A 14,876-nucleotide genomic window follows, 5' to 3' on the forward strand; every position below is an offset into this window, starting at 1 on the left:
GGCTTCTCCTTGCAGACTAAAAGAAATAGAGCAATGTTTAAAGTAATCATGAGCACTTGTAATATGCAACAAGGTAGCGTTCAATTTCAAAGTTTCACTAGCCTGTATAGTTTCTGCATGACTGACCCATGATGCACTCCCACATAGGGAATGTAAACTGTTATAAAGAACAGAACACGTGTAAAGAAATAAAGATTAGATACATGTTGCGAGAGCAGCTTAAAAAGAAGCCATAACGCAATGGAACTGCATTCCTCGTTTCCTGTTTACCCTTATGTGTTATTATTGCGCGCTTGACACGCTCCCACAATAGGGGGCGCGCTGAAACATAGGCCTCGGGAGCACGGTTTCGATGTCCTGCGTTGAAATGGGCTTCGCTCCAAACGCGGAAAGATCAAGCAAGTATTAGCGGTGTAGCTTTGCAATTCATACAAGCATTTTTATGACTGATGAGCGTGCGATAAAAATGGCAGTCAGTGTCAACGATTGTGGTGTACTCGGTGAATGGCCACTCTATTTTACCGTCAATAAGCCGGCTTTGCAGCAAAGAATGCAGTGATCAATGAACCAATAGTGAATATACCAGCGAGTCACAAAAGGGTGGCAAAAGAAATATTTGTACCTTCCAAACTTGACAGAGGCTGAGACTCGGCAGCACGGATGGCTCGAATAAAATCGAGGACGCATTGAGTATACCCCTAAACAAATGTAATGTGGACATTGAATCCACCTTGTGGTGCCTCAGCTGCTTTACCGGAGCTCGGGTAAACTGTATTAAAATTCGCAATATTCATTGACACTTCTAAATATTAGTATGAAGGGGCTTTCATGAACACTTGCTTAGCAAAGTCTCTGCACAAAAGTTCAAGCAAAATACCATGTGCACATTTTTAACGCTGTTCTTTATTTGCACCCAACTACGTACAACGTCTCCCCATATGCACGTTATATCACTTTCCGCTTGACAATATTATGTCGTTTTGTCAAACATTTTTATTTTATGTGCATGCGTTACTGCGGAGTGACAGTATGCTGCCATACTGACTGACGGTGGTTGGTGCTCTTGTGATAACTCGTTCTCCCTCCCTCTTTGCCTTCCTCCGTGCTTTTAAGCATCTCTCCTGTTTCTCTCTCTCTCTACCCAGCGTGCATACAGGCCAGGTTTTCTTTCCCAAGATCAGCGTATTATGCACATAGGTTGCAGAGTAATTATACGCCGGCTGCAAAACTATAGGACACCTAAAACAAATGGCAGAAAGAAGGCACAACCAAGTCCTCGTTTACTCATAGTGAAATAGATGGAAAGAAACCTTCTAACAACACACACGGGGGCTATTACTTTCAGAATTCGGGCATCAATCTTTCCCAATCGTTTGCTCTTCCTGTAAAGCGGAGATGAGGAATGTGCTTAAGTTCAGTAAGCAGCGATGGCTTACCACTTCTGCGTGCTAATGAAACAACACGATGATGCGTGGCGTCTGCTATTCAGCTTACACGTCATTGTGATCGATGAATGTTCTGGTGATGCTTACGTAATCTTGTCATATGCCCGACAACAGTTTCACTGCGACCAATATACGGCGTCCACGACTGGAAATCATTGCCCTTGGAGCACAAAGATTCTGCGCTTGTTATTCAAATGTGATAATAGCTTCGGGGTTCAGACTATTGTTCGGCTTGACTATTGTATCACGTCTTTGGAGCTTTGTCCTCATTGATTGTTTCAGGTGATGAAGCTGAATAACAATATTTTGCTCTCGGGTACACGATAACGTCTCCAAATCACGCATTTCAGTGCTTCGTTTTATAAACTAAACAGTTCAATCTTACGGCAAAGCATGGCAATGAACGAATGAAACGCACGCCAAATGAACAGGAGGTCACACTAAGAGATAGGACAAATGGTGCTACTTTCTACCCATAATACTGTCGCTAGCACTTTGCTTATTTAAGAGCCTCATAGATTTCTGTGACTATGTGGTGGAATATTATTCAACTAGGACTTCCTTTACAGCTTTAGCATCTAGACATTGTGCTGGCGGGCCATATGCGTTCAACTCCGTCACAACAATGATACATTGATGGCGTTATCCACGTTTGCATGCAATTGTTGGTCGTGTGACAGCAGCACACGAACATTGTTAGGCATCGGCGACTTTTGCTGAATTATAATACTGACAATATAGAGTCACGTGCATAAATCCGCTCGCACGAAACAAAGCAAATTTTGTTAATAGTGAAGATCCATGCATAAGTCAGTCACGGCATCAGTAAAGAACTAGCAGAAGTACAGTAAAATTGTAAGAAACTGTTCAATTCTCTTTTGCGGGCTTAGATCTTGATTATAATTTTAGGTTAGTAAGAAAAGAGAAGTCCAAGCAATGTGCACTTCAGATAACGATAGCAACTTAAGTTTTCGCGCTGTACCTTGTTTCAAGATGGCGGTTAGTGCACACCAAGAAACAGTGTAGCGATGAATGCTTCAGGATTGCAATACTTGTCTAATAAGATACACCAAAGCACACATTGCGTTTCACCAGTATCATTCAGTGCAATGTACACCACTAATGCTTTATTTAAAGGCTTTCCCATTTTCTCGAAGCGTTTCAGCGAGTAACGTTCGAATGAACAACTCAGAATACTGCCCGTAGAGATTGGCGTTCTTTTTTTCTTCACCAAGCATCCCAAGCATCGAGGGGTGTTCTCATTCATGAACACGGTTCGGAACAGTGGCCCGTGCCAGCATGAGGGCGGAAGCGTGTGCGGAAGACATGCTCTGCCCTCTATCGAAGGATTTCAGCCCGCGCGCTCCAGTCCCGGGAAGCCTTCTGATGAAGCTGGGCCATCGATGACGTCAAAGCCGCGATCCCGCGTGGTGCGCGCGCCCCGGCAGAAGTCGCTCCCTCTCCAGCCCACTCCGCTTTGCGCGCGTGCGGCTGACCGCGTGCGCTTGCAGGACGAGAGCATGAGCCGAAGCTGCTGCAGCGCGCGAAAATGGATCGACCTCACGACGCCTGCTCTAGAATAGGCCGGATGCGCTCTCCAGCATCTGTGCATCGAAACTCGATGCTCTGCTAATAAAGCAGCTGTTCAATTGCAACAAAAGCGAACATGAAGAGGGATGGTGAATTGAGGTCACCTTACGTTACTCCTTAACAAGCTCCCTGCTAAACGGCCTAAACGTCACGCTGCTTTACCCCTTGCCATCGCCGCCTGTCAATGATCGCTGAAGGCACATTCTGCTAGGTTCCTTAATGCCAAGTGCACATAGCAGAGGAATCTCTGCAAGAAATCTTGGGCCAAAGCATTCCCTTGGAGGTTCGCGGACTGGAGCGCACCTTTGAGGCGGCCGCTAGTGGGCACGGTATTACGGCCGTAGGACACCCTACACAGCGTAGGCTGTCCTACGGCTGTTCAGCGTGGTCAGTCTGTCGCTAGGGATGGGACCGGCCCCAGCTGCTGGCGAAGCGCACTCATGGCGGGCCTGGGGTCTGGTGCTCCGGTGGTGCTGGGACCACATCCTGGGGGGCTCGAGTGCCAAGGGGGTCCATCGGCCAGCGCTTGCTCCCGAGTTAGCCAGCGGTGTGGCGGGGGGTGGAGGGGTGGGCATCGTGTATAGATGGGTATCTATAGACGATGGTTGGGGCGGGGTCGGCCCGGACGTGGGCCCGTGCGAGGGCGCATCGATCGCGGATGGGGTGGGGGTGCGGCCATTAGGGAACGATGACTGATCCCCGGCCATCGATTCCCCAAGAGGGGGGGTCAGGAGGGCCACTTACCGGCAGACACAGACACAGACAAGGCGTCCTCTCCTAGGGGGCCGCATTTACCTGAGTGCAGTCCCGACGGGGCCCGGGGAGGCGCATCACTGGCGCGCACAGTCCCTCGCCAAGCAGCAGCGCACCGGGCAAGCTCCTCGCCGCACTGGCAGCCTTGGCGTTCTGCTGCGCCCGCGCGCAGCAGCGTCGCGAGGAGCAGCACACCGCCAGGGGGCTGCAGTCGCTCCCATCAGGCGCCTCCGGGATGCGCGCCTTCCCCTTTTCCCTCACGGCAGCCTCCCGCGCTTCGCAGAGGCCGATGGCGACACGCCGCGCATGGCCGGCCACAGGTCTTCTGAAACAAAAGAAATTAGGACCACTTTATGATACCCGCACCCGCACACTTTGCCACGCTTCGCGTGAAGAAACCCTTACACACGGAGAAACCATCGGGTGCCAAAGAACGCGCGCTATGGTGCTTTCCGCAGGCTCCAGCGTCTTTTTCATCACTCAGTATTTTGCCAATGTGTCCCAATCACGTTACTAATGGACGCTACCGCTCTGGCAGCAAACGCGTATTGCTACTAGCCTCCACGAAGTGGAGCACCCCACCAGCTTCGACATCTTTCAATCATTTCGACACTGCCTGCACGGCTACTGAGCTCCTAGGCTGTATATCGGCAAACCTTTGCGCAAAGGCGGTCGATGTTGCAACTTGAGATATATTTCTTGTTCGCTGTCTTCGCTACACGCTGGTTTTCAAGCGGACGCGGCAAGAACAGTTTTCGGTCGCACCACGGGCGCAAGAAAATAAAAAGGGAAGAGAGTGACGCTTACACACCCTACAGTCAAAGCAGAGGGAGACACCTTATTCTGATGCAACATGAAAAAAAGTGTACAGCCGGTTGTCCCAACGGCTCCTTTTAGTACTTCGGTGAGCGCGTCGGAAAAGAAATCGGAAAGGCCTTTAAGGAGTCAACCACTGCGGCCGCAGTGGCTGACGCAAATATAGGAAGGTCGTCGCTTCCTCTTTATGCAGGCAACATTTCGATTTGTCTTTCAATTCGCTGGCGCCCACACAGTTTTGAGAAGCACCTCTTTTTTCTTCTTCTTTTGTTTTTCTTGTGCGAAAGACTCTTGCATTTGCAGGCTCAGTGCACCGTTAGGACACGACGTGCAGCGCGGAGTGCAGCTCCGGTGTTCTTTTCCCGCTCCTTTATTTTTTCTCAGCGCTGACTCTGACGTTGGGACAAACGGCGTTATTGCACAGTGAGGTACAAGAACTTACGTATACGTTACAAGTTTGTCAGCAAGAAATGTACACGTGTGAAACCAACCGACAAGAAGTGCAAAGTAGGACAGAACTTCAAGAAATGAAAACTAGAGGGAAGCTAAAAATAGACAGACCACGAACACAACCACCTTTTTTTTTTTCAAGTATAATCAATCAAGTTGTCCACAATCAGCGCTTATTCAGTTAGGACGAAAGCGTTTATAAATGTCATAATTCCATGCATTAAAGAATATTACCGATATATGGGTGCCATACTACACTGACTTCAGCATTGGACAATTCATTCTGTGAGAATTATTTCTAACAGCTGCTGATTGTGGTTTCGCGCACAAAGAGGCGGCGGAAAGAGAAAAACAGGGCCCTTGTTAATTCCCGTACATCAACATTTCGTATAAAGAATTGAACATTCCGCGTTCCTCATTGCTTCGCAGTGATTATTTGGAATGGTCTGTTTATGGTTACGCTATGAGCAAAATATTATTTCGTATAATATTCCTTCTGTTTAAGCAAATGTGCAACCGACAAAAAGAAACACACAGCTGTCTGTCCTACTCCTGTGTCACGTAATAGCGTGGAATATAAATAAACTGAAGTCACTGTGCTCTCTCATCTGAACTCCATTCTTATCCTTATACGTCAAAGGATAAAATTGTTTAACGCTTTTTTTCTGCTTGAGCGAGTTCCAAAGACAATTTCCGTGTAGCTGGCTTAATCTAAACGTATCACTTTAATGATAAGCTAAGTACAAAAACATGTCCGTTCGAAAGATCTCAAATTACGAACTCAAAATCTGCAGTGCTGTATGTTGCTGGTAATTTTGACTGTTTCACTTCCAGGAGTTTCCTAAAATGTTAAAATGTTAATTTACTGAAGCAGCGGCTCATATTTCAGTGGCTACCGGCGGAGCCTTCCAGGGACCAATAAATACCACTGGAAGAACAGTTCCCTAAGTGTGCGAGCATTGTATCTTGCAGCAAGATTTCTTGACACCTGGACAATGGCTCCCCCGCAGGCCGTCATCTTTGGCACTCGTTTTAGGCTCGTAGTAAATCTAAGCTCGTAGTCACAAACCTCTTACGCTAAAAATTTTCGTAAAAGAATATTTCAGTCAATCACAATGTCAGACATATCCTTAACGAAGCCTCTTGACCAATGACAAAACGCACTTCCGAAAAAAAAAACGCCAGGCATGTAAGCGGAAGGCGCAGCACAGTCACAGCGAAAACTAGAAGAGCGGCCTTTCAGAGTCTTTTCTAAACACTCATTGGATAACTGCTGCAGGTACACTTGCTTGATGTCCACTACGGCATTAATAATAAAAATGTTTGTGTATTAGGCCAGCATTCGCTATACTATATTTCGTCGTTCTTCTGAGAAACGTGGTATCCACTTAACACTTGCAAGGGATTGTGTGTCAATTTTTCATGCAGTGGCAGACGACAATGAGGAATTGTGCCTGAAGTGGTATGCGCCACAGTTATAAGGTGAACGATAACAAGCTTTTTTAATGGGTCGGAGCATCAGGCGACCCACTGGTTAAGCTATTCACATTGTGCAACGACTAATTATTCTTTCTTTGTTTTAAAACGCTTCATAAGTCGTATTAACACGATTGCTTTCCCGATATCAAGCTTGCCTAACGCAAGTTTGCCAACAAATTCCAAGTACCGGCGTAACTCAGTGGTAGAATACAGCTCTGGCACCTGGCGGACCGTGGTTCAAGCCCACTGTGTCATTGATACTAGTTTTTTTTTTTAATTTCGTGCGTTGTGGTTACGGACACCGGCGGTGGCGGACAATGACGGCAGCAAGTGACCCAAGTTTTGATCTCATACCAGCTTTCGTTGCAAAAGGAGCTTTGTGAATATTGCCTCCGGACTAAGGGCCGCTCTCCCTCTCAGCCGCAAGCTCCCAGTGGTCAACTAAGATCGGTCACATGTTTAGTAACCTTGCTTGCATAACTGCAAAACCACCACGAAAATCAAAGGGGAGGGGGAAATACATTGGCATGGTGCACAATTTTCTGACGTGATGTCAATCGTGACGTGATGTCGAGTATGTTATTAGCGAAGGTGGTCAGCAAGCAAGCCGCAAGCAGCACCTACCAATGAAAAATAGCGTGAAGTTGGGTCCGCAATAACCTCTGGGGACATGTTAAGCCATAATGTTGCATTTATGTGTGTTTGCATTATCTATTAACAATTACCTTTATCTTTAACGATTCCAGGAAGTTAAAACAATAGACATTAAAGAATACCCAGAGTACAAATGAAATTTTAATTAGAACTCAGAGGAAACAATGGCATACTATGAATCGATATGGAATGGGCTGAATTTTCGTCATTAGCTTCGGGCCACAAAATCGATGGCCCAGATGCTGATGAAGCGAATCAAATGCACATTAAAACGTTCATTAAGAATTGTGTGCGGAATCATCATTGGAAAATCAGTTATACTTCAAACAAGCAGATACTCTATGTGAACCTGCGCTCCTCGATTGTGAACTCATTAACTGGCTGTGTCGAAACGATCCTTCGACATGTGCGAGTCTTGATGGACGTCTTTACGCATGAAGTGACTGAAACTCAGGGACCGAGCTCAAGCAGTACCCCTCCTCCTCACCCACAATCCTGTCCCTCCTTCTTATCAAAAAGGAGGAAATAAGAAAATGAGATTATCCATTCATTCACGGCCAAATCTTAAAGGTGCCTCTGAGTAAAGGGAACACCGGCGATCAAGGAACGAAATTAACAGGGGCATGCGCCATGACCACTTATCATGGACACTGAGCACACCATGTGATGCGGTTATATATAGCCTGCAGCTTTACGACGACGTTACGAACTGGCTGAGAGCATGCACTCTGGGCATTTAAAAGATACGTCCAGAAGCCCCGCGTGAAGTCAGGCTCGAACAAGCACTCATAGACCTATCCCCCCGCCTGAAGTGCCGGACTGACATTTTCAAACGTTTACAAAAGCTGCAACAAAGAGCGCTCTCTCCGACATATTATGCGCCTACACGCTCATAAAAACAAGTGCGCATGCTCTCTGAACAGCCCGCGGAACCAATATATAGGTAACAGGAAGGAGATTATGGATGATGGATGGATGGATGAAAACCTTTATTAGGGTCCTGAAGGATTCCAACCCCGTTTTATTGGGGTATAGGATCGCGGGCCGCTCCCACGTAGAAACGGGGAGGCCTAGCCAACGGAAGAAAAATAACAACCCACAGAGATTAGGCGAGAATCGTAGGCTTACGTTACTACCACAATCAACAGTGTTAATTACCGCAGTAGTAGTCATGTCAACAACGTCCATTGGGTCCTTCGAGATGGCTATATAAAAGAGTGTAGATGCAAGACAGAAGCATGAATCTCGTCAGTGGCGACCACTGATGGCCGACGCTCGCGCCCAGCGTCCACTGCGATGGCACCGGTCCTGATCAGCCGTGTCTTAAAACGAGCACTTCCTTCGCCTCGCTATGGGCGATGGCTCTGCCGACAGTGCAGCGCGGAGCAGCCCGGTCACGGGCGGTGCCCGCCGAGCGCAGTTCTTGAAAGACAGCTGTTCACGAAATGGTGGCCCCGGTGTAGAAGCTCCCCGGCGCGGAACCGAGCGGCGATGCGTTCATTGCAGTTCGCTCCGCCCTGTTGAGGCAAGCCACCGTTGCACTAGAGTGTCCGCACGTATACCATCCTTTCCATTTGCTTTTTTTTTTGTCTCTGCGTTGCTCACCTCTTTTTTGCTTGCTGAATTCTCGCGAGAAAGCTCACACGTGAATGGGATAGATTTATAGCGGCTGCGCGGCGGCCAATGCAGCCGCTGCTGCGCTCTTTGCGACAACTCTTTCAAAGAACGTCGAAAGTTGCTCTCATTCTCTCCCTTCGGATATTTTCTCTCTTTTTCAGGGGGGGGGGGGGGAGGGAAACTCGCACTTCGAGTTATTGATTTTCTTCTACACACACGAAGAGAAACGTTTCTTCGCCTGATAAATCGCTTTTGAAACGCAGTTTCCTCTATCTTTCTCGCAGTTAATGGTTTAGACCTGAAGATCACCCTGCATTTTTATTTCTACTGGGAAGTTCATGCTTGCCTCTTTTTTTTTTCGGTGAAAGTGTGATCGTTTGCAGGCTCACGCTACGAAACCAAGAAGCTCGAGCACACTCCCTCACGTCCACGCTCTGTGGATCGGGGCTGACGAATTATTTGCGGATGGTTGCGAGGGCTGATGGGGAGGGGCGCCCAAAAGTATAACCCAGATCGTCGAACAGAGCTTTTTACTTTTCTATTTTACCTCTAGCACACACCCGAGTTCCTAATTCTCAGCACGTGAAATAATAACGTCTTTTACTGACTTTTCAGTCGCAAGAGAATTTATTTTTAACGGCTCCTCTGAGGAATAGAGTCGTTCTTTAAAACGAGTCACAGAAAAAGAAATGACGCTGTTCGGGGTAAATTTCAACCTAATGACCAAGTTCATACGACCTGGACAGCGTATTAAATAAGTAGCACACGAAAATAATCTAGTGTAAATGCCACCACCAGGCAAGCGCCGCACGCATGTGCAATACACAACACAAGAACAACCTGGAAAAGAAGGCAGCGTCCAATGTTTCCTTTATCACTTCTTGTTTTCCTTTTTTTAGATGTTCCTATAGCTACTGCGCTACCTTAAGGAAACCGGCAAGGCGCTTTGGAGGAAGAAACTTACACAATTTTTCAGGGGTCACCATGACGCTACGAAGATCAAGCGCTGCGCTGAAACATGCACCGCCAACAGAAAAAAAAATAATAAATAAAAGAAAACTAAAACTAGGCGACCAACTAAATAAGGCCCCCGATTGCACTAATATAAATGCGGTCGAGCAGTATAAATGAGAGTTCCTTCCCGTGTTGATTTTTCTCATTACTGTCATTTTTGTGTATCTTAAGAACCAGTATATAAGAACCTATTATTCAGGGAACCACGAGAAAAATAGTTCATTTAATATCAGTGGTTTTCGCAGGTGTAGAGGTATGGCCTACACGCTATAGCTTGTGAGGGGGCTAAGAAAAAAAGAGACGCTGAATAATAGAGGATACCCCCCCCCCCCAATTATTGGACTATCATCTTTGCAAACTTTGCAGAAAGTTTTTGTATCGGTCAAAGCAACTACATGTAATGTATTGTTTTCTTTTTTAACTGCCTGATAGGCTTTATTCAAGTGGGGTAATATATTGAATACGTCAAAACGAATAGATGGTCTGGTATTTGTTTTCGAATAAATAAACGCATACGCCGAAACGTGAAAATCTGGCTAAAACACGGTATACACAATCGCGGTACACTTAATGTAAACCTAATAAAGCATTCCGCATCAAAACAAGAGTAGGAAATGGTGTGAAAGAAGCACCCATCCCTCTTTTTCTCCAAGCGAAACACTAGTTTTCAAGTTAGAACAAGCCTGGAGAGCTTAAGCGAAGGTGCGACATCATTAGAGCACGTGTATAGCGGTGCAACAGCGAAACATTATCTCCATCGGGTGTTCCACTGTGTTTTTTTTTTTACTTCGCTCCGTTTTTTCATTCATTTTTCAAGCGGGATGTCAAGATACCGCTCCATCGACTCATTCTCCCCTCTGCGAAAACCCCTTTCTTTTTCCACCCGGTTGTTTTCCCAAAGCCCTCATCCCCCCATGCCCCTTCGCAATCTTTTGTCGGCGATACTATACCTTCTGTTGCGTCTACGAAGATGAGGGCCTGAACGGTAGAATAAAGCTCCGGGGCCTCGACGAGCGTCGCAGAGAACGGAGGCCGGGAGGTCATAGTTACGCATGGCTGGCCGAGCATCGCGGGCACAGGCTCGTCCCGTTACAGCATCCAGGGAATTCGCACCGGCGAAGGGGAGGCGAGCACCAGCCGAGACAAAGAAGCTGCTGCTTCGGCGAAAGGTTCCTCGGGTCTCCTTTCAGGATAACACGGGGCTCTATTCGCTACGCTCTCCTTCGTCGCGAAATCCACGGCGACTCCTCTTCGCTATTCCCTAACTACGCTTTTCTCCTCACCCCGCCAACATATGCGCTGCTTCGCCCAGTGTACAGCGGGAAATCATCGCCAGGAGAGAAAGGTAATGAGGAAAGAGGAGAAGGAGGGCGCAGTCCTTTACTGTGGATTTAGCGAATGAACGAAAGCGTGACGAATAGAGCTCGTGTGGGAGCCAGCGCATTCTCGTAGACCCAGCTCCGTTGAAACACATTTTCTCCTCCCCTGGACCATCATTTTCGCGCGAGCTTTGGCGGTTTCCGCTAAGTAGTTTATCAAAGTTTATATAAGCTAGTCTTGGCAGTGTGCATTAATTTAATTTGGCGAAAGTAAATGTATTGTTTCAACAACGCACCACTAATGTGAACAAAAGCAGGCTATTTGTTTCCTGACCCATACCACCCTTCATTTTTAAGCGAAATGCACTCGCCAAGAAATGCAGCAACGTGGGCGCTCGTAGGAGCGACGTGCTAATATTCAACTCAAGACACAGCAAGGAAGTTTTATGTCAAGATATACACATTTAGGTGGTTAGAGTAGAGTGAGAAGTCATCCCCGCTAACTTCACCCAGATTTTAAGCGTGCTGATGCAATATATAAAGAGATAGGATTAAAAGCCAATTGTTAGGGACTTTATATAAAAAATACTGCCTCTTTGTCTTTTCTCTAATGCATTATTCAGCAATAACTACTAATGAAGTCCGTCAATCTTAAAGTATCATGAAATCTAAGTTATAAATTGCATTAGGGAAATATTCAATTCAGCAATATTGTCTTTCCTCTTTATTACGCAATATTTGATTCGCGTCTAAATCTAATCATGCTAGATATAAAAAGTTAAAGTGTTAAGAAAAATTGATGGATGTATAGGTGCTGTGAGCGTCAACTTTACAACAGGGAGGTAACCTGTAAGCTGTCGAGCTCAATTTTTAAGTTGGCCTGGTGCCTTGCGTTGCTGAAATTTGTGTTTTAAAAAGGAAAAAGCGGTATCAACTGAGAGCTTTGACTTTTGCGTTTTACAGTGGGCTAACATCTCCAAGTCCACTGATTTCCTTAAGATACCTATAGACGCATGTGACGATTTGTGCCAAATGAGTACGACGAAACTTTGGAACGTTCAACGTGCGGACATACCGACGACACTGTTCACAAAACCACAGATATATACTTCACTCACGCATACATGAAATGGAATGAAAAAACTTTATTTCAGTCCTGCAGGACGCGCTTAGCGCGTAGCGGGCGTCTCCCACGTATAGGGACCGACAGGGAGTACCTGGCGGCCGCTTCGTGGGCCTGCTGGACGGCCCATTGCTGGTCGGCGAGAAGTGAGCTCCTGAGGGACCTCTCCCACTTCCTTGAGGTAGAGTCGGGAGGAGTTGTTCTACACTCCCAGAGCATGTGTGTGAGTGTCGCTGTGTGTCCACATGATGGGCATGTGTCGCTGGGGTATGCATCGGGATAATAAACGTGAAGAGTGGCAAGGTTTGGGTACGTGTGTGTCTGTACTAGGCGTAGGGTTAATGTCTGCAGTCGGTTATGTTTCGGTTGTGGGGGTAGAAAAATGCGGCGTTCCAGGTAAAAGTGCTTTGTAATTTCATTGAACGTAATTGGTGCATCCAGATTGGTATCTAACCCAGCAAGAATAGGTTGCCCTGTGGCAGTGCGGTCGGTAAGTGCGCGCGCTGCATCATGGGCGATCTCGTTGAGGTTGGATAGGGCACCCGGCACCTGGCCGAGATGGGCGGGGAACCAGATGACAGTGTGGTGCTTCAGGGCACTCGGGTCCGCTTTGCGCAGGATACGTAACACCTGGTCGGAGATGACTCCGCGTTCGAAGGCTTTGATGGCCGGCCTGGAGTCGCTGTAGATGAATTCCCGTTTGCTGTCGAGCATAGCTATAGCTATAGCTACTTGCTCCGCTACTTCGGGGTTTCGGGTGAGGATTGTGGCAGAGTTAAGAGTCTGCTGCGCGGATGATACCGCAACTGCGGTGAAGGCTCGTTGTTGCGATAGGCAGCGGCGTCCACGAACGAGACGTTGTCCGCTTCCATGTCTATGCGCTTGAGAATGGCGGTCGCCCGCGCAAGGCGCCTGCCTCTGTTGTATTCGGGGTGTACATTTTGTGGAATGGGAGCGATCATGATAAGGTCACGGATTTCACGGGGAATTAGAGTCAACTCTGGGGGGTCCCTGGCCCTCGAGGAGAAGAAGCCGAGCTCGCGCAGAATATGGCGGCCCGCCTTGGTGGCAGTGAGTCGGGTCAATTGCCCGCGTTCCTGAGCTTCAGCGATCTCTTCTAGCGTGTTATGTACGCCAAGCTCGAGGAGTATGTACGTTAGATTGGTGATAGGGAGGCCAAGGGCTCGTTTGACCACCTTGCGAATGAGCGCCTTGAGTTGATCGCGCTCAGCACGTAGCCATTTGTGTATCTATAGTGGCAACGTAGGTAAAATGGCACAAAACAAACGCGTGTACGAGACGTAGCAGGTTGTATTACATGCTTCGAATGTTTTTCTATATTATTATAATTTCGTTGCAGCAGTGGTGCGTTTTAATTGATGATAAAATAGCGATGTCACTGGCATGACATGTTTTTATGTAGCCACAGCATTTTTTCTTTATTGTATCTCATGCTATATCCACGCGTCCTGAGGCAACGCGATTTCGCTCCATCATCTTAAAACTATCAAGAAATGATTGTCTCCTCATTTCGTACTTGGCGTTTCGGGGTTTACTCAGAGCTTGTTTTTGTTCCATAGCTTCAATGGCAGCAGGTGAAGCTTGGGTCTTCTCCACAGCCTCGTCTGTAAAGCTATAGTCCGTTGCTCCACGCAACGACGTTCGCGAGATGTGGCACCTGAGCATTATCGTTATGTAATCTGAGGCATTTGCGCGCCGTCAAGGATTAAAACGACCTTCCCTGCTCCATTGTTTCAACCACCTGCCCATCATCCTTCGCGACAAATGTTACAAATCACCTGTGCTGCGAAAATTAACGTGTTCAAATGTTCTCTTTTCCTGTGTATCCACCCGTTATGTAATACCCCCAGTGGGGTCCTTAAGAAAATAAAAATGAAATGAAATTAAAAGGCCAAGCGAGCCGATATGGTAGGGGGCATCGTATGCGCTTTCTCCGCTCACACCAACGGAACCGCGCGTGTTGCAACTCACATTATCTGGAGGAAGCAAGAGCGAACTGGTTACGTTCGCTCATTTTTTTTTTTAATTCGCACTGCTCAACTTGCCAGCATTGTGAAAGCATGTGTGCGCGCTCATCGGCGTAGATATGTTCGTGTTGACCTGGGCACGCATGACACTACCTGCTAGTTTGTTTTATTAGTAGTAGTTTTTTTACAGCAATAGATATGGTCAATAAAACTATGGACCTTCGCACCCTTGTCACTCACTATAAGTGCTTTACCTTTCGGGTCACACTGACTTTTCATTGTTTAATTTTAACATAATTCGCAGGCTATCTTATGATGCCGAATGGTTATTGCTAAATAAAAAGGTCTGTATGGTATAGTGCTGAGGACTCCGATCAAATAGATTAGTTATGTATGAACTGTGAAATAATAAGCCTCGACGTTAATGTTTGGCCTCTCAACAATATAGTTCTATAGTGGTTAGAGCCTTTGAGGAATAGCTTAGCTCGGTCTGAAAGAGATTTTTTTTGATTTACAGAATTGCTGATGCTGATAAATAAACTGCCACTTTATTGACTTATGCCTAAAACTCTTGAATTTGGAACAGGTGCAAAGTGATCGCACCACTTTGAATAAACGGCAGGTTTTC

General features: G+C 46.8%; 1 protein-coding gene across 3 annotated transcripts in view; it reads right to left on the reverse strand.

Moving 5' to 3' along the window:
- The window catches only part of LOC119177237 (innexin unc-9), a 73,792-nt gene extending 69,834 nt beyond the window's left edge, over nucleotides 1–3,958 (reverse strand). For 2 of the 3 annotated variants that reach the window (XM_037428660.2, XM_037428662.2), the window contains exon 1: nucleotides 3,831–3,958. The gene's annotated coding sequence lies outside the window, so the exon portion shown is untranslated. Of the gene's footprint in view, nucleotides 1–3,779 lie in introns of all 3 variants that reach the window. The other variant, XM_075878319.1, reaches the window with a different exon arrangement.
- Between the last annotated feature and the right edge of the window lie 10,918 nt (nucleotides 3,959–14,876).

Source organism: Rhipicephalus microplus, chromosome X, assembly GCF_043290135.1.
Source record: "Rhipicephalus microplus isolate Deutch F79 chromosome X, USDA_Rmic, whole genome shotgun sequence".
NCBI lineage: Eukaryota > Metazoa > Arthropoda > Arachnida > Ixodida > Ixodidae > Rhipicephalus > Rhipicephalus microplus.